The sequence below is a fragment of the Peromyscus maniculatus genome, chromosome 2 (assembly GCF_049852395.1).
Source record: "Peromyscus maniculatus bairdii isolate BWxNUB_F1_BW_parent chromosome 2, HU_Pman_BW_mat_3.1, whole genome shotgun sequence".
In the NCBI taxonomy this organism is placed as follows: domain Eukaryota; kingdom Metazoa; phylum Chordata; class Mammalia; order Rodentia; family Cricetidae; genus Peromyscus; species Peromyscus maniculatus.
This window is the reverse complement of record NC_134853.1, coordinates 23,905,602-23,933,531: the sequence shown is the minus strand read 5'-3', so window position 1 is coordinate 23,933,531 and position 27,930 is coordinate 23,905,602.

Here is a 27,930-nt window from a genome sequence, read left to right as displayed (position 1 = left end):
TTTTTTCAAGGACTTGATGAAAAAAAGCCTAAAATTTAAGGGAACTATTTGAAGAAGATGTTAGTATTACCAAGACCTGCTTGATATATATCTATTAACCCTTCTTGTTACTTAGCCTCTCTGGGGCTATGGATTGTAGCATGGTTATCCTATACTTTATAGCTAATATCTACTTATGAATGAGTACATGCTATGTTTGTCTTTCTTGGTCTGGATTACCTCACTCAGGATGATTTTTTTTCTAGTTCCATTCATTTGCTTTCAATATTTCTTGGTGTCTTTTTTTTAATAGCTGAGTAATACTCCATTGTGGGAATGTACCACATCTTCTTTATCCATTTCTTGGTTGAGGGACATCTAGGTTGTTTCTAGGTTCTGACTATTACAAATAAAGCTGCTATGAACATAGTTGAGCAACTATCCTTGTGTTATTGATCATCCTTTGGGTGTATGCCCAAGTGTGGTATAGCTGGGTCTTATGGTAGATTGATAACAAGTTTTCTGAGAAACTACCACACTGACTTCCAAAGTGGCTGTACAAGTTTTTATCCCCACCAACAATGCAGGAGTCTCCCCTTGCTCAACATCCTCTCCAGCATAAGCTGTCCCTTGTGTTTTTGATTTTAGCAATTCTGACAGGTTTAAGAATCTCAGAATCTTTGATGTACATTTTCCTATTGGCTAAGAATGTTGAACATCTCCTTAAATGTTTCTCAGCCATTTGAGATTCTTCTGTTGATTTTTAAATTTCTGTTGATGTTTTAATTTAATTAAATTTATTTATTCGGTTTACTAATATTTAGTTTCTTGTATTCTTTACAGATCTTGCCAATCAGCTTTCTGTTGGATGTAGTGTTGGTACAGACCTCTTCCCATTCTGTAGATTGCTGTTTTGTCCAATTGACCATGTCCTTTGCCTTAGAGAAACTTTTCAATTTCATGAGGTCCCATTTATTAATTTTCAATTCTAGTGTCTTTGCTACTGGTGTCCTATTCATGAAGTTGTCTCCTGTGCCAATGCAGTCAAGGCCATCTCCTGGCAAGACTTCAAATGGAAAGAGTAGGAAACCAACCCAGCCACATTACTTCGGCCTACAGTCTGTCCTGCCTATGGGATGTGCTAAGGTAGGGGTGGCCTAGAGATTGAGGGAGTGGCCAAACAATGACCAGTTTAGTTTAAAACTCGTGCCAGGAATGTGTTCAGTCCCTGACACTGACTGAAGTTCTAGGACCCATAACCTGAAGACCCAGAGACTTAGGAAGGAACCAACTGTGACTGGAGGGGAAAAAAATGTCAATGTAATGATGCTTAATGATATTCTGCTATACACATAAATTGGTGCCCAGCCCAATTGTCATCAGAGAGGCTGAATTCAGCAACTGATGGAAACAAATGCAGACCCACAGTCAAACATTAGGCAGAGCTCAGGGTAACATGCAGAAGAGGTAGAGAAAGGACTGTAGGAGCCAGAGGAGTCAAGGACACCTTAAGAAAACTCACAGAATCAACTAATCTGGGCTTAATAGGGGTTCACAGAGACTGAACCAACAACCAGGAAGCCTGCATGGGACTGACTTAGGCACTCTACATATATGTTAGTGTTGTGTAACTTGGTCCTCTTGTGGGACTCTTAACAGTGGGAACAGGGTCCATCTCTGACTTTTTACTGCCTTCTGGGACCTTACTCCTCACACTGGGTCACATTGCCTAGCCTTAATACATGGGGAGGTGTTTATTCTTACTGCAACATGATATTTCATTTTTTGTTGATACTCATGTGAAACCTGAACTTTCCTAAACAGAAATGGAGAAGTGGATTGGGGATTGGAAATACAGTGGATGGTATGGTGGGAGGGACTGGAAGGAGAGGAGGGAGGGGAAACTGTGGCAAGTTTGTAAAATAAATAAATTTATTAAGAGAAAAATTTGGATGAATTAAACTTACACATAACACATCACAATCTGACTAATGATTCCCACTCAGACCCTGAGAAAACTAATTTCCTCCTGCCTACATCTCCTCCTGTATTCTCCCAATCTCAAATTCTACCCTTTTGTTCTTCAACTATTTATTGTTTTATGAGTACATACACACAGAGAGGAAGAGACATTCACACACACACACACACACACACACACACACACACACACAACACACTAATGAGGCAGTTTAGGGTTGCTTGTATGTACATATGCCTGGTGCTGACAAAGTTTCTCTTCTTTTTTTTATTTTATGATTTAATTTAATTGTACATATCAGCCACGGATTCCGCTGTCCTCCCTGGTTGTGTCCCCCCCCCTCCCCCCCAGTCCACCCCCCATTCCCATCTCCTCCAGGACAAAGATTCCCCTGGGGATTCAATTCAACCTGGTAGATTCAGTCCAGGCAGGTCCAGTCCCCTACTCCTAGACTGAGCCAAGTGTCTCTGCACTTATGCAGGTTCCAAACAGCCAGCTCATGCACTAAGGACAGATCCTGGTCCCACTGTCTTGGTGCCTCCCAAACAGTTCAAGCTAATCAACTGTTTCACTTATCCAGAGAGCCTGGTCCAGTTGGGGGCTCCTCAGCTATTGGTTCATAGTTCATGTGTTTCCATTAGTTTGGCTATTTGTCCCTGTGCTTTTTCCAATCTTGGTCTCAACAATTCTCGCTCATACAATCCCTCCTCTTTCTCCCCAATTGGACTCCTGGAGCTCCATCAGAGGCCTGGCCATGGATCTTTGCATCCGCTTCCCTCAGTCACTGGATGAGATTTCTAGCACGACAGTTAGGGTGTTTGGCCATCCTATCACCAGGGTATGTACTCACTCACAGGAGGATACTAGGTGTAAAACAAAGATGACTACACTGCTACTCACAACTCCAGGGAGGCTACCTAGAAAACAGAACCCCAAGAAAGACACAGGGATCATCTAATGACAGAGAAATGGATGAGATCTACCTGAACAACTTGGACGTGAGTGGTGGTAATGAAGGGCAAGGGTCGAGGGAAAGAGAGCTTAGGGAAGCAGGAGATCCCAGCTGGACCAAGAACAGAGAGGGAAAACAAGGAATAGGAAACCATGGTAAATGAAGACTACATGGGAATAGAAAGAAGCAAAGTGCTAGAGAGATCCTCAGAAATCCACAAAGATAACTCCACAATGGACTACTGGCAATGGTCAAGAGAAACCCCCGAACTGACCTACTCTGATGATAAAATTTCTCTTCTTTTATGAAGCCTTTCTATGTTTTAATAGCAAACATACTGAGGATGAAATCAAGCAAATAACTTCATTCACAATTGTCTCAAAAAGTAAAACAAAAACAAAAACAAAAACAAAAACACAGCATTAAAATGTACCTTACTAAGAAAGTGAACGGTGTACAAAATAAATAATTAAAATATCAAATAAATAAACTCAGGAAAACACTATAAGATATTGAAATATTTTATATTAATCTGTTGGTAGAATTAAACATGGCTGTACTATCAGAAACATTTATGAGGTTAGTACAATCTCCTAAAATTCTAGTATCATTCTTCATAAAAATAGAAAATATAATTTTATAACTCACGTGAAAACACAAATGACCCTGGATTGCCAAAGCTGTCCTGAGCAAGCAGAACAGCGCTGAAGGTGTATAGTTGATCTGACTTCCAATTATGTAAACAAGGTGTGGTGACAGGAACCAGCAGGATACTGACACCAAAGCTTACATTCAGACAGTAGGACAGAATAGCGGAGCCAGCTATGAGTTCACACAGTCATGATCTTTGACAAAGAAGGTCAAAATATTCACAGTAAAAAGAGAAATTCTACAAATGTTGCTAGGAAACATGGTTATCCACATGTAGAAGAAAGGAATTAAACCCCTGTCTCTCATCATATAAGAAATCAACACCAAATGAATCCAAGACCTTAATATAAGAGGAATGTTACAGGATACAACAGTAAAAACACTTCAAGATCAAGGTATAGGCAAAGCCTTTCTAAAAAGGACTCCAAGCATTCTGGAAACAATGCCACCAACTGAAAAACAGGATTTCATACAACAAAAAAGCTTCTGTGTAGCATAATGGGAAATTAATTGAGTGAAGAGGTAGTTTAAATTATAAGACAAAATCTTTGCTACATGCATATCTGACAGAGGATTAATCTCTAGAATACACTAGTATCTAGGACTCTAAAAGCTAGTAAGAAATCAAACAACCCAGGCCCTATCAAAGCAGTTTTCAGAAGATGAAGTACAATCAATAAAAATATGAAAAGCTGTTCCATATTACCCATCATCAGAAATATGAAAGATAAAATTACATAGAGCTCGCAACTCATTCTAGTCAGAATGGCTGTCATCAAAACAACAAATGCTGATGATAATGTGTAGAAAAATGAACCCTTATACACTGTTAGTGAGAATTTAAACTAGTTCAACTACTATAGAAATCATGTAGGCTTCCCCCAAGAGATCTATTACATAGCTATACTGCATTATCTATGCCACACCTGGGTATTTATCTGAATGAGTGTGTATCAATATATCATAAGGAGACTTGAGTACCAATGTTTGTTGCAGCATTACTGACAATAATTGAGTTATGAAAGGAACCTGAGAGTCTATCAGCAGAAGAATGGATTAGGAATATATAATCCACCCCTTCCCCTGGGCTCCTTATCCCAGCTCACCGCTCTGACTGCTTTAGTTTAGGCCAGGCAGGTCCTAGAGACCCTAGGTAAGACATAGATCATCACTTGCTAAGACTCCTTATAGCCTAACCAAAGGCCCAGACTGTGCCCCCCTCCCCTAGGATTCCCACAATGTAAGCATATGACTTCTATTTTACCTGAGGCCAGGACAATTCTAGAGACCCAAGGTAGAACTCTGCCCATAGCCAGATAATATGCCCTAAAGCTGGCCCAACTGTCCACAATCTCCTGGTCCACAACCCCACCAGAAAACTTCTACTATATTGAGGTCACACTGTATTAAGAATCCCAGATACAAAGCAGGTACCCTAACCTCAGAGGCCACACAGGCACTTGGAAACACAAAGGCAAAATTGGTACCCCAAATCCCAGAGTTCTTGTAGGCCACAGGAACCAAAGTAGAGATATCCTACTGGACCTGAAGACTCTCTAGTTACTAGAACCCCTGGACACTTAGGCAAGAAGACCAGAGAAGAAACAGAAACCAAGGAAGAAAACACCCATCTAACAAAGTCAAACTAAGGATTCAATATCTAAACCTATAATCATACCAAACACATATGCCTAAATGTTAGTGTAGGAGAACAATCAACAAGAGAAAGGGCAATATGGCACCACCAGAACACAGTTATCCTACAATAGCAAGACCTGAATGTTCCAACACAGGTGAAGCACAAGAAAATGACCTTAAACCCAACTTTATGAAGTGAAAGAGGATTTTAAAGAGGAAACAAAAAACTCATTTAAAGAAATTGAGGGAAAAACAAACAAAATATTCTAGAATTCTGGAAGTGGGAAATATGGGTAAAAAAACAGTAACTATAGATGCGAGCATCACCAACAGAATATAAGGATGGAAGAGAGAATCTCAGGCACTGAAGATATGATAAAAGGAAAAGATTCATCAGTCAAAGAAAATGTTAAATCTAAAAAAATTCTTAGAACAAAACATCTAGGAAATCTGGGGCACCATGAAAGGACCAAACCTAAGAAAAATAGGAATAGAAGAAAGAAATATCCCAACTCAAAAATCCAGAAAATATATTCAACAAAATCATAGAAGAAAAAATTTTCAATCTAAAGAGGGACATACCTATAAATGTAGAAAAAGCTTGCTGAACACCAAATAGACTGAACTAGAAAAAAATCCCTGTACCACATAACAATCAAAATAATAAACATACAGAACAAAGAAAAATTATTAAAAGCTGCAAAGGAAAAAGGCAAAGTCACATATAAAGGCATACCTATTAGAATTACACCTAACTTCTCAATAGAAACTCTAAAAGTCAGAAAGACCTGGAAAAATGTCATGCAGACTCTAAGAGACCATTGGATGCTAGCCCAGACTACCATACCCAGCAAAACCTTCAATCACCATAGATGAAGCAAACAATGTATTTCATGACAAAGTCAAATCTACATAATATCTATCCACAAATCCAGCCCTATGGAAGGTACTAGAAGGAAAATTCCAACCAAAAAGAAGTTAATTACAACCATAAAAACACAGGCAATAGAAAACGTCCCACCAGCCAAACCCAAATAAGGGGAACACACACACACACACACACACACACACACACACACACACACACACACACACACACTACCACCACAACTGACACCAAAAATTGCTTCCACCAGCCTTAATAGGTGAGCGGATGCCTAGACTTAGTGCAACTTAACGTACCATGGCTGATACCCATGGGAGGCCTGCACTTTTCTGAAGAGAAAGGAGAACAAGTTGATGGGTAGGGGGAGGTAGGGAAAAATGTGATTTGTCTGGGAAAATTAAATAAACAAACATATAAACAAATATATACAAGGAATATGTGTGGCCTGGAAGAGAAGACAGGAACTGCCTAGGGCCAGTAAGACTGAGCAGGAGACAAAGATTCACTGGCTGCTCCTGTGCTCTCAGCCCCAAGAGGTGAGGAGAAAACATGAGCCTGTCCCGCCCAGTCCCTCAAGGCACTGTGTGAATGGCTCTATTAGAGGGAGCAAATATATTGGTGAGGTATGGAAGAGAACGGACCAGTCCCGTGGAGAGAGACTGATCCCAAGTGACAGAAGCAGTGAGGAGTGGCCAGAGGTGGTTGGCCTGCTTGCCGTAGGGGCCATCGTGTTGTGTGAGCCTGAGCTGCAGGCAAGAATCATGTCTATGACCGTGGCCCAGTCGAAGCCATGGTCTGAGTTCATGTCTGTGTCCCCTGTTACCAGTGAAGCCTGAGAGGCTAGGGCTGCACAGAGTTGGACTTGCTGCTCACTAGCTGCAGCACTAGGGAGAACTTGTCTTACCCCTCACCCACTCGAAGAGAAAGATGCCTTTCCCCACCTGCTCCGACCACGTGTGGCAGGTTGGAGAGCTGACCTCGCCCCTCACTAGGAAAAGTAGGTCCTTACCTCACCTAGGCAGCACAGGGGAGCTGACCTTGTTGATAGGGGCCCGGGTGAGCCAGTACAGTGAACGTGAGCATGGGACATCTGGCCCCACCCACATCTGCCATATGGTGTGAGGAGGAACTGTCCCCCACACCCCTCATCCCAGTGGCAGGTGGGAAAGGTAGTCCTACACCTCACCTGGGCAACACAGTAGAGCTGCTCTTGTTGTGTGGGCACTATGAAATGGCCCTGAGAACACGAGCCTGAGAGATCTGTCTCCTCCCCTCATCTGCTGTATGGTGGCATGGTAAAGAGTGATAATAGGTCACCTTCCTCCCTTGTTGCCCCTTGAGGCCTGTGGCAGGTGGGGGAGCTGTCCCTGAGGTCATGAGAGCAAGAAAGCTGGCCCTGCCTTTCATCAGCTGCAGCACTCAGTAAAGTGGCCTCTATACCTTGCCTGGGCAATACAGTCGACCTGTCCCTGGTGGTGTAGATCTAGGTGAGCTGGTGCAAGGACATGAGACCAGGAGAACTGGCCCTGGCCCTTGCTGATTACTACATAGGGTGAGCCAGCTGGCATGGTGATGGAGACCTTACCCTGGTGTTGAGGATGAGGGAGAGTTACAGAACTGACCAACCCAGCAACAACCCAGTCCCAGAACTAGGGCTATGAGTTGGCTTATCCCAGCACATGTAGAGACTGGTTCTGCAGACCCAAAGTTGCAGGATCTCCATGACACAAGACAGTGACAGGATATCCAAGATGAGCCCAAGTGAAGGTCCAGTATCGATGATGTAGCAAGAGTCAGAGGCCTTGAACCAGACCAATGACTCACAGTAATAAAACTTGCAAGTAATGATATATGGACTAAAGGATATAATATGTGTCTCAGTGTCACAATACAGCTTCCACGACAAGATTTTTTTTCTTTTTTTTTCTCTTTTCATTTCTTTGAAATTTTATTTTGTTTTATCCTGAGGGCAGTGTTGCAAAGATAGAGGGTGGATGGGAAGGGACAGGAAGATTCCTGGGATTGAGATGCATGATGTGAAATCCACAAAGAATCAATAAAAAGTTACATTGGAAAAAAAAAACTCTAAATGAAAAAAAAAGAAGATGTAATCTACATATTGACAATGGAATTTCTTTTAATCACAAAGGAAAATGAAGTTATGGCAGTGGTTAATTAAGTCAGTTTTAGGAGGAAAATTACAGCATACTTTCTCTTCTTTGTAGACCCTAGATTTTATATAGATAGGTAAAATTATTCATGTGTATGTGACCTGAAACTAGAAATGAAATTGTCCAGGTGAACTGAGGTAACCAACACTGGGCTAGGGGTGGTAGAGGAGATAGGTGAGGAGAGAAAGTAAAGGAGATAGAGATATGCTTAGTGTACATTATATGTTTGTATGAAAATACTTTTGTGAAACTCAGTACCACACACAATGGATGTAAGCCAATTAAAAATAAAAAGAAATTTTAAAAATGCTTCATGCTTCATTTCTTGCCAAACCTGAACCTCATAATGAAAACTCTTTGAAACTCATTTTTTTTTTTTCAGTGTAAGAAACTGTTCGAAATAGTTAAATCAGCTCTTCTGCATCTATACCACTGCTACCTCCTCTGGTTTCTAACAGGACTAGAGTTGTGCCACAGTTGCCATGTCAGAATCTGGTGGGGCATCGCCTGCCTCTACAGCCACACTCATGCCAAGGGGCTTTTGTTGGGAACTGTTTGTTTCCTAGTGCCATACTGCTTGAAGGCTTAAAATAAGCTCAGGGCTACAGTTCCAATATGGTTTTCATTCTGTTTCTCAGAACCGTGTACTGATGCATGGGCAATGAGCTCCTGGAGAGTACCTTAAGAGTCTGCATCATTGCAGAGCACTTCAATATGTGAGAGGACTCTCTGGTTTGCAAAATTACTGCCTTATCATGTCATGTTAACGAATATCATTCTGAAGAGGCCAATGTGCATACAGAGAACAGTGGGAGCACGGAACAGAACCTATTTAGAATTCACCTCACAGGGCCCTGTCATCATCAGTCTGCTACATGATCATCAGAATACCTGGGAAGTAGCCACTCTTTAATCATCTCTCAAGAGGCAGCTCACTCCAGTGGAAAAAGCCGGGGCCAGAAAAGGAAAACAGCTTTTAAGTCGTACACTGATTCCAATTGATTGGTAATGGCGTCTTCAAATGCTAGGTAGAAAAGGATTCTGGGATCATGCCAAAGCTTAGAGCAAAAGAATATTGAAATTGATTAGTGCTGTCTGTCACGCACTCAGGAGAAGGCAGTTTGTGTTCACAGACAAGCAGCTTCTGCTAGGACACCGGAAAGACGGACTTTCCAACCACAGTGCTTTTACTCTCTCTTTGCAGACTTCAGGTGATTAAGTTTTCAGTTTCAGTTTTCTTGTCGGTGAGAAAGAAAGGCTGATTCCTGAAGCTCAATTTAACTGTTACTACTTGGAAGAGACAGCAAGTGTGTAAAAAGCCCCCAAACACTATTTGTTATTGATTTTTATTTTAGTATGAACATATATCTTAAAGCACAACAACATAGAACATTGGTCTATTCTTCTAGCACAAAATGAAGCTCATTTAATAATTAGGTACATGGAAAAATATTATCATTTTTTTTTCTCTTTTTTTTTTTTTTTTTTTTTTTTTTTGGTTTTTCGAGACAGGGTTTCTCTGTGTAGCTTTGCGCCTTTCCTGGGACTCACTTGGTAGCCCAGGCTGGCCTCGAACTCACAGAGATCCGCCTGGCTCTGCCTCCCGAGTGCTGGGATTAAAGGCATGCGCCACCACTGCCCGGCAAAGATTAAATGCTTTCTTTTCTCCCCATTTTTTTTAAGCCTGGCATGATCAGACACCAGCCGGCCTGGGAATTGAACCTGGGTCCTCTGGAACATCAGTCAGTGCTCCTAACCACTGAGCCATCTCTCCCCTCAATATTATCATTTTAAAATATTTTAAGTATACAAAACCTGTTTAAGATCACACAAATATATTAAACATAATGCCCTTATTATTCCTACCATTAGTAATATCAAAATTGTTTTGTATTATGATTGTTCTTTTTCTTAAGCATTTACATCATGACAGAGATGCAGGATAAACAGAATTCAGAATTAAAAAGTCAGTGCTCAGGGACTGAGGAAACGGGTCAGTGCATAAAGGGATTTCCATGCAATCCCTAAGGCCTTTGTTTCTATGTGAAACACAAGCTCCAGGTTCAGTACAAAAACCTGTGTCCTCTCCACAGACTGATGATAAAGCCCTGTTGCTGAAAACAATACTTACATCTCATGGGACACAGAGAAGTCCAGCTGGTGCCATACTCACTAGCATTCATGGTACTGGAAGGTACTTTGCACCCTACCAGAGGAGAGAGGTAGGAGAACACTATGAATTTTTAACGAAAACAGTGACCTACCTGTGAGATATGCTGGTACAGCACAAATATTGTGGGAGTAACCAACTTCTCATGATTTGATTTAATGCAGATTCCACCAGCTAGAACCCATGCCCAGCACATTTGGGGTAGCCCAAGAATCTGAGACTAGATAGGCTGTGTGTCTAGGGGAAAACCAAATAATCTTGTTTGGCTAAGGTAACATAGCAATAAAATGACTCTTAATGACATTTTATTATTCCCATAGATTAGTGACTCACTCGGTCATCATCTGAGAAGCTTCTTTTTGTAGTAGGTGGGAACAAACACTGAGACCTAAAGCTTGGCAAAATTCAGAGAGCAAGAGACTATGATATCTTCATCAAAATCCTCCCCTCAGAGCTCAGGAATCCATAAGGAAGAGAGGACAGAAAGATTGTAAGTGGCAAAGGTGATAAATAACTACAAGGAAAGAGTGTTTTCCAGGTACAACAGTCATGAATTCATAGAGATCATGGCAGTATGCATAGGGCCTGTACAAATCCCAGCCAGCATTCCAGACCTGAGAGGGCAAAATGGACATGGGTCCCTAACCAAGAAGCTATCTACAATTGATTCTTTATGGGAAAGGAATAACTAGTGTCTCCAACGGAGTCTCACTGTGCATATTAACCACAAGATATGCCCTTCGCCCTGGAGTAGTTGAGCAACACAAAATGAACTTTCTGATATTTTTGTAGACTTTTTTTGTTTCATATTATTTCCATTTTTGAGAGTATGTGTCTTAATTTTAAGAGGGGGAGAGAGAAAAGGAGTAGATTTCAGTGGGCATGGACATGTGGAGGATCTGAGAGGAATTTTGGTGGAGGGGAGAAGTGTGATCAGTATATATGCCATAAATTCTTTTTTTTTTTCCGAATAAAGAAAAAAGAAAGGCCCCTTTGTCTCAAGGAATAATCTAAGAATAGAACAAGATGGCAGAATTCAAACTCTGGAATATTCAAACACACACACACACACACACCACATACAAACACATATAATGCACACACACAAAATAAACTTCTTTCAAATTTAAGATTAAGTGGTAAAATTTTAGGTGAATGATCTCAACCAATGCCACTTTCCTGGAACTTTGTTCCCAAATATTTGAACCTAATATTTTGTTAGGTTAGTGTCTATCTTTGCTTCTTTTGCTATCTCTGAAATTCTTTGTATATCTTGATAAATTCTCCCCCATTTTTTTCCTTTTATTTTGTTTTACAATACCATTCAGTTCTACATATCAGCCACAGGTTCCCCTGTTCTCCCCCCTCCCACCCCCTCCCCTTACCCCCAGCCCACCCCCCATTCCCACCTCCTCCAGGGCAAAGCCTCCCCCGAGGACTGTGATCAACCTGGTAGACTCAGTCTAGGCAGGTCCAGTCCCCTAAATTGATGTATGTCTTCATTGCTGTGGCTGCAGCTGGTAGATTTGTAAAGAAGGAGTAATTAACTGAAAATGACCACCTTGCTTTATTTCTAGTAGACAAATGAGCTGGGTTTGAGCCAGGTTTGTGCACCTAGGACTTGGTATAAGAAACATGGGGTATACCAAGCAAAAAGTGTATTTCATTATACACTCTGTTTTTGGAGCTGGAATAAACAGTGGAAAGATAAAAACAAAAAATAAACAAACAAAAACACATTTAATTTTTATTGAATCTATATGAAGAATCTCCCCAATTTAATGATAATGAAACAGAGGCAGTAAAAGAATCAGCAAGAGTGAACACGGTTTGCATTGTTCCAATGATGACTAAAAAGTGCTTCAGAGATCTGGCCACAGCTTTTCCAGCAAACCATTAAAACAGCATTTTTGTGCAGCCACTATGAGTTCCATGAAGTAGAGTGCAAAATCTGAGTGATGTCAGCTATTGTATCTCAAGGATGTGTGTGTGCGTGGGGGGGGATAGGTTTAAAGTTTTCTTGTATGATATAAATAATTCATACTTGAAAAATCCCCTTAGGACTTTATTTCTGGGAGCATAGAATTAGAATACCTCTTAGCAATTTTATGAGGGTAGCTATAATGTAGCTTATTGAGTGTGTCTGTTTGCTCTATGACTTAACAACTGTGTTAGCTTAAGTCTCTGAAGAAATATTTTCATAACTTACTTTAACAGATATATCCTACCCCCAAGTTAATGAAGGGTTGAACCAGTCTGTTCCAAATTTGTTTAACCCAGCACAACATTTGAATAGTTATCACAAATTAGAAGACATAAACTGTGTTTACAGGAGAAATCAGATTCTTAAATAGAAGAGGTAATTCTATCCCTCACAATCTCGGTTCTTACATTTTATCTTCCATCAGATTTTAGTCAGTTTCTATTAGTTGCTACCCTCACATAACTGATTTAAGATGATACTTTATTGCAGGACTCTTTAAACATTTAAACTAGCAGAGAAAATCTAGAGAAATGATATAGCAGCCACTGATAGCCCACTTATAAGACTTAAAAATTCTTTATGATTTTTACATTTCATAACATCACTCAGATTTTGCACTCTACTTCATGGAACTCATAGTGGCCGCACAAAAATGCTGTTTTAATGCTTTGCTGGAAAAGCTGTGACCAGATCTCTGAAGCACTTTTTAGTCATCATTAGAACAATGCAAACCATGTTCACTCTTGCTGGTTCTCTTGTTGCCTCTGTTTCATTATCATTAAATTGAGGAGTTTCTTCATATAGGTTCAATCAAAATTAAATGTGAAGAAAATATGTGTAAACTTTCTAGGCTACTGGAAATACTTGACAAAATTTAACTTTTACTGTATTTGTTCATTGCCCTCCCACCGTGTGTGTGTGTGTGTGTGTGTGTGTGTGTGTGTGTGTGTGTGTGTGAATGTCTATGTGTCTGGGAATCTGTGGTCATATATGTGGAGGGCATTAGGAGTTGTTCCTTAGGTGTGTAGCCCTTGCTTTTGAGACACAGTGTCTCATTGGCCTATACCTCACCAGGGAGGCTAGGCTGACTAGCCAGTGACCCTCAGGGATCTTTTTCTGCCTCCCAAGTTGTAGAATTCCAAGAACATGCCACCATTACTGGCTTCTTTTACAGATGTTCTGGGAAATGAACTAAGGTCCCCATACTTCCTAGAGAAGCCTTTACCACCCGAGGTATCTCAACAGTCCTATATTGTTTTACACATAAGGATCTCAGGATTGACAGTTACTGCCTATTGAGTTGGCCATTTTATTTCAACTTACATATTTTTATTCAACTTACAACAGTTTATAAATATTAGAAAGTAAATATCTCTAAAAGTCACTGTGTTTTCCAAATTTATTATTAGATGATAGAGATGTTTTGAAAACATCCAAGGAAAGAATAAATCAGGATCTTTTCAAGTATTTGTTGCAATTGTGATGTTTAAGGTAGTTATGTATTTTTATGATAATTCAGATTCTAAAATTTTAAAATCATGCAGCATATTCGTTAATATAATTCTATCAATCGGATTTTCTCAAAATAATAATGAGTTGTCAAGATCGCATGCTCAATATAAAATTGTTATCACCCCATTGTGGCTTTATTTTGCTAAAAGACAGGTTATTTAAGCCTTCCAGTCTCCTGGTAAGTAGTTACTCTGTTATATTTAAAAATAAAAAGTCAAAGATCATTTTACTGACATATAGCATATGTACAGAAAATGCAAATCATCAGAGTATAACTTGATGCATTTTATAAATGTAATGCAAAGCTCCAGAAGCTTTACCAGCCAACTCTATGGTAGGGATAACTGTTTTACCAAACTTTAAAGACAGTAGCCAAAGCTTTGCTTATTTTTGGATATACATAAAGAGATCCACATAAATATATTTTTCTTGCCTGTGTTTAACTCATTTATTGTAATATTTTGCTTGACTTTATTCCCTCAGAATATATGTGAGACCACATGTTGAAGTTAAAACTAATTTGTATGTGGTTTACCATTTGCTCAAGAACATATCAATGTATTTTCCAGAGAACATCATTTTTACATTAATCCCTAAACAGCTTGTATTAATATCTGAATTTTTATGTAAGGCTAAGGCTCATGAGTAATATGTACTTTTCCCATGATATCTGAATACAGTTGGTAGAATGGGGGTCTAAACTAACATGTCTAACTTTACAGTTTAAAGTCACAAATGTTTCAGTGATGATATCAGAAATACTATGATTTCACCAAGACATGATTGACATGAGAGATATCCTTGATTCCAGGAATAATTCAGTATTATAGGTATCAGCCTGCTGATTAAACACTATCAGCAATGTACTGAATTGTACTAATGGAAATAGTAGTGTTACTACCAGAGAAATAGAGTCGCCTAGGTCTTTGGGGTAGCCTGAGGTTGGGAATGCTCCTCTAAAGTACCTTTCCAAAGAACAAGGTAAAGTCCACAGGAGAGGGTAAAAGAACTGTTAACAAAGTAGAAACAAGAAAATATGGTAAGGTGGGTCACCAGGATAAGACAGAACCATGTTCTGAGTATTGTCCACTGGGGCTTTAAATTTTCTTATTTAAGTTTTTTCACACAATATATTTTGATTATTTTTCCCCTCTTGCAACTACTCCCAATTCCTCTCCATCTCTGAACCAACCAATGAAACCTTTGAAGTAAGTGTGATTATATCAGTCTGTCCAGGAAGACTTGAGGTCTCAGTGTGAGCTTCACCTATTCCTACTAAAGAAAGAAGAGACAATCAATCATATTCTATTACTGCTGGCTATGAAATGTTAAAATCAACAAATGGCTATTGTATATATCCTGAGTCTCAGAATGAATATTTGAGAAAGCAGAGAACTAAACAGATTTATTAGTATGAATTTACCTTTCAGCTTTTGTTGCCTTTGGGCCAGGAAGGCACAGCTGATTTTCTTTACTGTCCTCAATTCACCCTTTAGTTCTGTGGCTAGTTTTGGGTCTCAAGCTACAGTTCTGGCTTTGACAGAAGTTTGAGGATTGTTTGTACAAACATCACCATTTGGAAGCTTTGAGTTGCCTCACTGACAATCTGCCTTCTCTCCTGTTTCTGTAATTCCTTGCCTACTTTCACAGTAGGACATGCTATTTTACAACTCAGGACAAAGAGGTTATTTTACTTCTTATAGTTATGAAACTTTCTCATTATTATGCACTAAATAATAAAAAAAGTTTTTCAGATTCCAAAATTAGAAGTTGCATTGTGTATATGGATTACACTTTCTTAATCATTTCATTAGATAATAGTGAGGGCAATTCTGATTTGTGCTATTGTAAATATTGCTACACAAATATGGACATACTGACAACTCTTCAGGAGTAATAACAATCATATTTTATACTTTTAATAAAAAGAAATATTAATACTATCCTTTCTGTTTTTGAAATTCTCTAAAGAATTATTTTTACTTTTTAATGTTTATTCTTATTTATTTTTATTGAAAATAGATTCTTCTCTCACGAAATATATCCTAACCACAACTTTCTCTCAGATACGCCTGCCTCAAAGCAAGAATGCTGTTACAAAATAGTTGGTAATTGTTGTTTTTGAGAGCTTAGACACAAGATCACATGATATTAACACTAGGGATATATATATATATATATATATATATATATATATATATATATATATATATATATATATTATTGAATGTTACTTATGGTCTGTATATACTAATGCATTTGATCAATCCTGCAAAGGAAAAATGAACCAGAACTATTGCTAGCAATATTTAAAGTTTAAAACCAAATACTCATAGCTAGAATAAGGTCCAGTCTTTCTTTCTTTTTTTTTTTTTTAAGACTTATTTTATTATGTATACAGTGTTCTGCCTACATGTATGCCTGCAGGTCATAAGAGGGCGCCAGATCTCATTTCCGATGCCTGTGAGCCACCATGTGGTTGCTGGGAATTGAACTCAGGTCCTCTGGAAGACCAACCAGTGTTCTTAACCTCTGAGCCATCTCTCCAGCCCCCCAGTCTTTCTTATGCACAGGGAAATTCAAGTTGGCTAAGGGAGTTTTACTTAGGTGATTTAAGCTAATAAACAAACTCTGCTTTATATCTTTAGCTATAATATTAATAAGACATAGCTCAGAAGCTACCAAAAACTATGCTGTTAAATAATTTTCAAACATTTATAATTTAAAATTATTAAGCCAGAAAAAAGAAACTGCCTTTAAGTCTGAAATCTTATAGGGGAGTTGCTTTTGATCCCTAAACTTACTATCTAAATTTCTTTAAGGCTAGCTCCACTCAGTGAATTGAAATGCATGTGTGTGCACATGCACGCCCCCCCCCCCACACACACACACAATCTTTAGTGATGGTTATAAGCACAGGAAACATGCTAGAAGCAAATATACCGTGTCCTAATCTAGTGAGCTGTATTGACTATAATTGAATGTACATAGACAAGGAACGCAATCACTGCCGGTGCTGTCCAGATAGCAGCAGGAACAGGGATGAAACTACAGCTGTTCTCTTGCAAAGGAGGACAAATCCTCCATGACTCAACTCGGGTGTACTTGTAGCAGGAATCTTAACAGGTCTTATTAATAAAATCAAACCTGAGGCCAGTTATTGGGGTGAATGCTGGAAGATCAGAGAAGCAGAGCAAGCCACAGCCACCTCACCTTGCCAATTCCTCAGCTGATCCTATTTCCTCAGACTGGATGCCTCTCAGCTGAACTGTGCTGCTCAAAAACCTAAAAGCTTAACCAGCCTAGTTCCTCATCTTCATGCCTTAAATACCTTTCTGCTTCCTGCCATCACTTCCTGGGATTAAAGGCTCTTGTTACCACACCTGGCTGTTTCCAGTGTGGCCTTGAACTCACAGAGATCCAGGGGGATATCTGCCTCTGGAATGCTAGAATTAAAGGCATGTGTGCCACCATTTTCTGGGCTCTATATCTAGTGGCTGTTCTGTTCTCTGACCCCAGATAAATTTATTAGGGTGCATAATATATCATGGACACAGGAAAATATTCCAGAAGAAAGGGTGAGGATAATTAGAGGAAAGTGTACAAGGGGCTTAGAGAAGCAGCAGATGATGAACTTACTTGACTTCTGTCCCAGTGGAATCTGATCATTACATGGGACTATTATATATTTACAATTCTCTGTTTATGTGGATATTGTATTTTAGAAAAGTTATCTTTTTGAGAGTCAAAAGGTGTAAGCTATTTTCTTTGTTTTGTTTACAGGAATAGGTAAGGTTTTAGGTAACTTATTTGATGATCTGAGGTCTCTAGACTACTTGATAAGTTATTTTGGCTTTGTCAAGGTAGCCATGTATCATTGAGATCTTTAGTTTAAGTTGGCTTCAATCGAATAATGGAAATATGGAATTGTATCATTCATATAGAGTCAGTGTCTTACTCAAAATGTGTATAATATATAGGTAAGCAAAGGGAGAGAATTTGGAAAGACATTAAGGTATATCTTCCTTCCCCTACCCCTTCATCCTGTCTTTTAAAACAAGAAGCCTACTGTCATGAGTCACATTGGAGCATGTGGACAAGAAGCTGCACACGGACCCTGAAGATAGAAGCTGAAACTAACTAGAGTTGCTGGCTGCCCTACAAGCCTGAGCAACTGTTATGTCTCTTAAGGGAAATAAGCCACTATCTGCTTTAATTCATTTTAATTTGGCAATGTACCACAAAGTACTGGTGTGCCACAAATGGATTGCCACAAAATACTAATGTGTCAACATATTGATTTCCTTCCTCTTGGAGTAGCTAGGTAGAGCCTGAAGCCGCTTGAACCCTGGACAGTCCCAAACCTATAAAATGTTTTTGTCATGGTGGTGATGGCAGTTATTAACCCCTTCTAATGTAGGTTATTGTTTTAGAAACATTGAACTACTTCGCTAATTCTTAGAGACCCCATTTTGGGAATTGCATTTGGGGTGCATTTAAACAGCAGGAAGTGCAGCACAGTAATTAGGTTACATGAGCAGTGGTAATGAGCCTGCTCTGGTTTCATCTGTGTTGCTGTGGTAAAACTCTCACCAAAACCAACTTAGCAGAGGAAAAGATTTATTTCAGTTTACAGATTCAATCTGTCAGGGATGGATGTCAGTCAGGGCAGAGAATGTAAGCAGGAGCATGGAGCAGAAACTTTGGAGGAAAGCTGCTTGCTAGTTCAGTCACAGACCCATATTAGCTATATAAAGACAGCCAGGCTCAACCATCCAGGCAATGGTGCTATGCACAGTGAGCTAGACCTTCTTATACCAATTAACATCAACACTGTACTACTCAGATGTGCCCAATAGGTTAGTGTGATCTGAGCACTCCTTCAGCTGAGACTACCTTCTCAAGGGACTCTAGCACATGTCAAGTTGATAGTTAAAGCTGAGTAGGATGCAGCCTTCCTTCTTACAATGTAACAGTGTGACTTATCATGCCAGTGTTCTCAGCTTGAAAGATAGAAAGGATGCTGGTAGCTGCTGGCTTATATCACCACACTCCTTCCTTGACATATTTGTGATATTGGGAAGTTCCAGAAATGGCTTTTCTTAGTGGAAAAATAAGAAGGCATCTTATCTAAGTATCTAAGTATACTCTGATAACTATACAGGATTCATTGTCTGTATTCTCATCTCAGCTTCCTAGCTAAAGCATTTGATCCTGCCTGGGAAAGGTGTCTGACTAAATTCCAAGTTATCATTTGTGGTCTATTCTTTAACATGAATATCAGTCCTAATACTCTGAGCTCACATTCTTGTTATTCTTTAAAACAATTCTGTAGTTATTTAATTAAAAAACAAGACCCAGAAGAAAATGATCAATTTTAGATAAGAAATTCATTGAGAAATATTTGCTGTTGTTTTAAAATATTAGCAATATTAAAATATATATAAAACTATTAAAATATTAGAAAATCCCTAATGGGCTTTCAAACTTATACAAGAACAGAAATTCATTTTCAATACTGATTTAAAAATGCACACACACGTTTTACATATATTACACACACACACACACACACACACACATACACACACACATATGACCAGGCCAACAGGAAGATGGCCTAATATGCACCCTCCACCCATCTATCTCCTCTACCTATTCATCCTCTCAAGAAGGAGCAAGGTGTTATTTACCCCAATCAGAACAGTGTGCTAAATGACTAGTAGTTTCTTTTGTAGTTTGAAGGTAAAAGCATTTGAAGGTAGCTTTATCTTTCTTTGAGGCCCTTATTACCATGGGGAAAAAGTGATATTTCCTCCAACTTGATCAAATGGGAAGTAGAATATGAAAGCTACCTGTGGTCCATTAAGTTATATTATAGTAATGGAACCAGAAAGCTGCTTTCAAAACTGTCTGCCCCGACCAATGCTGCATCTATCTTCTCTTTGAAAAGAGACTTGATTGTAGTTCTGGCTGTAAGCTTTTGGTCTTAGAGAAATAAAAAATATCTAGCAATTTACTCGTGGTCAATCACCTCAATTAGAACAAAATAGGACAGACTAATTTGATGTGTGCTACTAATAATAGGGAAGAAACGAAGGAAATGCAGCAATGTGTTTAAGGTTTGTGTCTCCTCTGCTCAGTAAATATGAAAAATGTTCAAGAAAAACACTTGAATTGCATTCATGTATTCTCTCCCTCACTTCTCTGTCCAGACTGTGCAAAAATGCAACTTACATCTCTATTTCCATCTCCATGGCCAAAGTCTTACCCAAATTCCTATCTTCTTTCTGCTGGATGAGAAAACCTGCCAAGAGTTTAAGTAATTGTTAATTTCTCCTTTTATTAATTTCTCACACATTTTTCACAAAATAGTGTAATTATTCCATCTCACTTATTTGCTCAAGAAGTTCAATATCTGTCTATTGTATTCAGAACAAACCCCAATCCAGACTCTGACACAGGCTTGAAACATGTGCATGATTTGGGGTCTGCCTTGTCTGGATAATACACTTCTTCCCACAATCCCCACAGTTTGCTTGTCTGTACTGAATTTGACATTCTGTATTTTGTTTCACACTAGGGACCTTCCTGAAGCACCATATTTTTTCACCTAGTCATTCTTAGTTTTCAGTAGCTGTTTTCTTAGAGGTCCTTCTCTCATAACTTGTTCACCATATGTTCCCATGTAAACTTTCCTGGTTGGTGCTACAAGTTGTTAGTATTTTATCCTTATGCTCACTCTCTCCCCATCCAGCTTTCATCACTGTGTGCCAGGGCCATATTTTCCTGGTATTTTGCTTTGCAAACAATATATTACTATAAATAAATTCTGGATTATGGGGGATGAATAGGTGGTTCAGCGGCTAAGAGCACTTACTGCTCTTGTAGAGGACCTGAGTTTGGTTGCCAACTCTCTTGTCAGGGAGCTCCCAACTACCTGTAATTCCAGTTCTAAGATATCTGATACCCTCTCTTGGGTATCATGGACACCTGCATGTATGTGGTACACATACATACAGTAGGGCTTGAGCATATACACATAGAATGAAAAATAAAATTATGGAGCTGGAGAGATTGCTCTGCAATTCAGAACAAAGACTACTTTTCCAAAGGACCAGAGTCGATTCTCATCACTCACATTGGACAGCTCACAATTAACTCCCTTTATTGCAGTCTATGGCAATGCAATACTACTGTTTTTTTCTGGTCCCTGCTGTTGTGTTCCATAAGTATTTACACACACACACACACACACACACACACACACACACACACACACACACACACACAGAGAGAGAGAGAGAGAGAGAGAGAGAGAATTAAATATTATAAAATAATACTTAAAAAAATAGAAAAAATGTTGGATTAATTAAGGTACAGGCAAAATATATATTTTGAATGAAGACAGACACACTGAGTAAAGGAGTAAACTCTGTGAAGGTTAGGAGTCTTTGTCTCCTTGTCTGGCTTCAGAACAGCCTTGGAAATGGAATCCTACCTCTGCATGGATCTGGGAGGGAGCTTCAGGAGAGATCAGCTAAAGGGTGACAGCATCTTTGACTGTTAGTGCCATACGTTGAGTCGTGAGTCGTGGTTCAAACTGAACAGAGGGAGACAAGACAAAGACGACTGAGTATCAACATCTCTCTCTTGTTTCTCAGCCTACCACGGTAAGAGCTGCTGAGTTCTGCCATGCTTTTCTCCCATGACCTAATGAGTCCTCTGAAGTTGTGAGTCATAAGAAATCATTCCTCTTTCAAGATTTCCATGGAGTATTTTGGTCCCAGTGATGAAAACTAATGAACAGAGATGTATAGATAATGAAATTGAGAGGAATAATGTGAACAATTTACCTAATCATATCTGCACACTAGCATTCATGCTTCCATACTTACACACACAAACACACATACACAAAATAATAAAAATAATTACATCAAATAAAAGATTAATATGTCTGAAACAGTTTGTTGTATGCTAATTTAAAAACAAATAATAGTAAAATTAAATTTAAGAGGCTAGCATCACATAGAAGTATGGGCAGAAAATATAAATAACATTTAAGAATTCACTGTATAACTTTGAATATATTCATTCCTATAATATTTTTATCCAATGAAAAATCTTTTGAAATGAAGTGTGGAAATCTGTTTTATACATGAAATTTGTAGACATCAACCAGGAAAAAAAGAAAGATTGAACATCCAGTGTCCTAAATAGCAATTCTGTCAAAGATACTGCAATAGAAACCTTGTATTTCAGGAAGGATAATGCAATCAAGGCTTTTTTACCAAAGGCAAGATTGCAGGATGGAGAAGGCAATTTCCTGGAATAACACAACTTGCATTCATTTCTGGTTTGGGTTTGCACATTGAAAAGAGAAGTCTGCTCTTTTCATTCAAAGTAGTTAATTTTTTTTGACAATGAATTATGCAGAATACTCTGTCATATTTACATAGCCAATTTAAGAAGGGTGTTCTATGGTAACTTTCAAAATTCCTTAAGTAATGTGTTCATTCACTTTATTATTCTTTCAATACCTATCTATCACCAATATGTGGAGATTATATTTTATACACATGGTATTTTTGACTAAAAAAAGTCCTGTAACAGGACTAGACTTCATGTCTCTGACATGGCAACAACTAACATCTTCTGGAGCGTTCTTAAAATTACCATACTTCTTTCCTACCAAAAGAAAGAATCTATGTAAACTTGTTTTGGGGGGAGGAATTTGGGGTTTTGGGGATTGCTGTTGTTTTGCTTTGTGCATAGTTGGGAACATTAGCTTGTTAGGGAAGCTGCTTTCTATATGATACTGAGCTGCCTGTTACCCAGTACTAAATGCCTGCAGTGTCTTTGCTGGGGCCATTTTCTTTACTGAGGGCTAAACTACTAAGAAGTTTGGTCTTTCTTACCTCTAGAAACCTTATTACATATTATCCTGTGTTTGTTTGATGTATAATAACCTTCTTCATAGAGAATTGATAAATATTTGTCATGTCTTTATGGGAAGTTGTTTCCTCTCATTGAGATAATTTGCCATAAACCATTAGAGATTGCACACAGTCAATACAGTCCTACAGATAACTGCAAATAATTTCTAGTAATACCCCAAACTGTTTGTATTGCTTGTAATATTTCACTTTTAGTCTCCTCATGTTAAAATTACCCAGTAAAATGCATATTTCTTTTTAAAAAAAAGAATATATCATTGAAAACGTATTTTTTTTTCAGAATGATAAGGTACAATGAGTATTTGTCACTAGGTAAAATATACTTCTGGGCTTGGGAATATTTTCAATATGTTATTGTTAAATTCTTTCTCAGCTCTCTGTCTCCATAATTTATTGTGGCATATATACTGTGGCATATATCCCAAAATGATAGAACGTTAGGAAGCTGCATAGATTTCAGTCAAAGTACTGTACTAAGACAACAAAATGAGAGCCTTTTCCTCTGTGGTATGAGTGGTAATGTTAAATATTATAGGAAATGAAGGGAAAGTGTTAGAGAGAAGATAAGATAGAGCTGCCAGAAAATCTATCAGTTCACAGTATTAATCCTAAATAGTACTGAACAGGTGTCAGTATCTTTGGAACAAAGTATCTCCTGAGGACAGTAAGAGCAGGTGGCCAGCAGAGGCACCTAGAAACTCACAAAGCTTCTGCTGTTCAGTGTTCAATCTTGAAAGCTGTCTGCTCCTGGACCTGAATGCATGAAGCTGATTTCATTGACACTACAGGCATCAAAGAGTGTTTTTGGAGTTGTCTTTAACATGCATATGGAACCAAAACATTTAAACTAATGGCTATAATCTATCCACCTTTATAAACCAGTTCAAAATGCTAGTCTTTAAAAAACATAAAAGGAGAGTCATTTCTTTTTTTCCCTCTTCAATTTACAATTTTTGGATTAGATGGTTGAACAAATTAATGAGGCTTCAACAATTCATTGGTCATAGTTGCACTATAGGGAAAATGTACAAAGAAAGAGACTATTAAGTCCCAGCCATATTCATTCAGGACATTTCCCCTTTTAACAGAGATTCACATTGAAAGCCAATTTAATAATCTAAGCATGGATTACCACAAAACATCCACTGAGCACATTTTCATAGCATCACTTTTTCTTTTTTTGTGTATATCTAGCAAATTCATGAATTATCACTACTGATGGTCATCATATTGAAGATGCTTAGTTTCTTATTTCAAGCAATTCTAATCTGAACAATTTAAAGGCAGCAAAGTGGTACAGTAGGAACATCAATAAATTTTCCAGAAGCCAGAACTGCACAAGTGTTCAGCTGTCATAGATACTAAATATTTTTGTGGACCCACAAATGCCAGGTGATGACTTTGTTTAATAATTTGTAACTTGCTCCAAGCTTTATTACAATGTTTGGAGCACAGCTATTGTATAGAGCATTCATATAGAATCCCCTATTTTGTAAACAAGCACATAGATGACTCCAAGTTTATCTTTCTTTTTGTCTACAGACCCCGCTGAGACAACTCCTTAGGCATAAGTGATATGAAGGACAGCTTGGTGCTCAGGGACGTCTATGAAAAGTTGAAGGTTTAAAGAGACCGTAATACTATTATTACTATTTAATTTGAAAGCAGAAAGTATTTAAGAGTTTGCTTCTGGCAAGGATAGATATCTTTCCTTGGTCAAGAAAGTAGCATTTCTTTCCTCCATCTAAGATGACTACGTACATGATTTTCCTCTTTAATTATAAGTCTCTGAAAAGTTACTGATGTAATATGGGTTTTTCATTTGGACATGATACCATCATCCCCTAATTGTCTTGGAGAAAAACAACCTAGACTCAGTAGCCATGACAATAGGGTAAGCTGAATAACGCAGAGGTAGTTCAAAGGTGACGGTAATGTAGCTGTTAATCCTCCATAATAGGAGGAGGGGAGGGAGGTTCATAGAATCCTCATATAGACCTCCACCCATTACTCCCTTTTCTCTACTCCCCATTCCAAGTTCATATGTTCTTCAGAAATTTTAAGCACGTAGGAAGTGTATGGCTAGCAGAAAATAGGATTTCATGATTCAAGAGGTCATCATCCGTGATGGCATAGAACTTGACAATGATGTAGCTGCCTTGGATCATGTTCAGTCCTGTAAGTATCCTGTTATCCAGGCTCTGTCAGTCCAGTAGATTCAAAGGTTCTGAGTTGGACTTTGATGGAATATTTACATTTGTTTGGTATCATACCCTACCTAGAATGAATATACCTCTTCTTACATCTTCCTAGGAAAAGTTAACATGTTTATCAATTAAAAATATCTCACTGGAATCTAGAGAGATGGCTCAGTTGGAAAGGTATCTGCCACAGAATCATAATGACCTTAGTTTGGAACTACAGCATTGATATCAAAAGCTGGGTTCAGGAGCAAATATCTATAATTAGGTCTAGGTGATTGAGACAGGCAGATGCCTGGAGCTCATTGGCTAGCCAGACTGATGAGCTTCAGATCAGCAACAAAGCCTGTTTCAAAATAGAAGGTAGAAGATGGTGAGATGGGTCAGCAGGTAAAAGCTCTTGCCTTGCAAGCCTAATGACCTGAGTTCAATTCCACCATAGAAGCAAAAAAAAAAAAAAATCCCCAAAAGTTAGCCCCAGAACTACACACATACACACACACACTGTGGCACATGTACACATGTGCACACATCATGCACACACAGAAAGACACGACTACCACACATCCATCTATACAACTGTTCATCTAGACTCAGTCTTGACCTTTCTCTACTTCAGCTTTTGTAGTCCCTCACCTTGTTTCTGCAACTCATCTCAGTGTCGAGGCACCGCTCAATTCCATAATTCAGTACCACTCTGGTCCTACAGCCATGTGTTCTCCAGAGATCTCCAGAGGTTGAGTTATCACCTCATCACCAAGAGACCTGGATCAGATTCTAGCATCTGTCTGTTAGCTCTCTGAAACCCCTTGAACTCTTGTGTAACTTGTTTAACCCTCTGAAGCCATTCTGTAACCTACATATGTAGAAGTATATTTATTGACTGTGTGATGTGTAATATGTGATATGGGAGTTAATATTAGTAGTGAAGAATGAAATAAAGAACCTTTGTTTGCATTTCCTAACCCACTGAAAGTGGGTCTATTTGGCAAACTATTTCCAAAGAAACTATTGTGTCCTGGAAATTTATTGTTATTCAATAGATTTTGACATCATGGCAAGACACGTATGTGGTTTTTCTTTTTTCTTTTGTTTCTGACATTCAATTACACAGGTTGATCACTGTACCAAGGAATTTGCCTGAGGGGTCAGGAGAGCCATATTTTAATGTGTATTTGTCCACAGGCCATGAATTCATAAGATACATTTAAAAAGTGGTCCCCTCTCCATGGATTTCCCTGGGAAGAGGAAACAGAAGAGACGTCCTAGGTAGACTGGGGGATTGGAGGGGATAGAAACATGAGAGATAGTGTTGGAGGGGGAGGATGAAGGGGAGAGTCATGAAAGATGGAGTCACATTTGGGGGTCAAATAGAAACCTGGTGCAAGGGAAACTCCCACAACAAGGATGCCCCCAGCTAAGACTCCTAGCAATACTGGATATGTAGCCTGAACTGGCTTTCTCCTGTAATCAGATTGGTAACTACCCTAATCGTCACCAGAGAGCCTTTATCTAGTGACTGATGGAAACAAGTGCCGAGATCCACAGCCAAGCACTGGGCCGAGCTTAGAGAATCCTGTTGAAAAGAGGGAGGAAGGATTGTACGACGAGATGGGAGGGGTGGGGAGAGGTGGGTGTCAAGGCTATCACAAGGGCACCCACAAAAACATAACCTGGGCTCATAGGAGCTCACAGACTTTGGACCGAGAGCTAGAAAGCCTGCATGGAATGGACCTGGGCCCTCTACATATGTGCGACAGTTGTGTAGCTTGATCTGCTTGCAGGATTCCTAGTGGTGGAAGCAAGACCTGTCCCTAACGCTTTGGCTGGCATCCAGGAGCATATTTTTCATACTGAGTTGCCTTGCCCAGCCTTAACACCAGGGGAGGAGCTTAGTCCTACCTCAATTTGATATGCCATACTTTGTGGACATCCATGGGAGGCTTGCCCCTTTTTGATAGAAAAGGAGGAAGAGTGGATTTGAGTGGGGGTGGAGAGAGGGAATGAGAGGAAAGGAGGGAGGGGAAACTGCTGTCAGAATATAAAATAAATGAATAAATTTAACAATAATAAAAAGTTGTTCTCTGTTCCCTAGAGACTATTATTTCTCTGAGCTTTATAATTTTTTATTATTTTCGCTCTTTGCTGGGAGTCCCTTTTTCTAGTTTTATAAATCTTGTAGTGATTGTTTTCATGAAGCAGTATTCTCTTGAGTGTGAAACTGTGTGTTGCTGCCATGGCCCAGTTCTCAGTGTTAAAGTTGGCAGATTAATGGCAATCATGTTGTATTAATCAAGCAAAATTTCTGAAATTTCAGTGTGTGCAGACTGATCAATCACTTCATTTTTTTAAAATAAAAACTAATATATTCTCCAAAATCATGATAATCATTCAGGAATACATCTATGTGAAAAAAAGAATCCCCTAGCAAGCTACTCTGGAGAAAATATTGCTTGCAAAGTACTGCTCAGAAAAGAGCTGGTGAAGTTCACCATTCTGCCTCCAGTGACTGAGAAGGCTTGCACAAACTAACAGTATATGGAAATAGTGGAAATATGTGATTTGGACAATTCAAAATATTCAGATAATTATATTTAAAAAGTTAAAACCCTCTTAAAATAAACTTTCTAATGGGGTGAGAAAAATATTTACTGAATATCTTTTAGTTCTTACAACTTTCCTTGAGGCGTGAGATTATGTCTAAACAATTTACACCAGACAGAAGATGAATATTCGGTTTTATTTATGTAATTGTAATGTGGGTAATGCAACTGGTAGCGTTGTTAGTTAAGATCACCGGGTTTTTGTCTAGATTGCTTTCTGAGGGTCAGAAGTGCCTGTAATG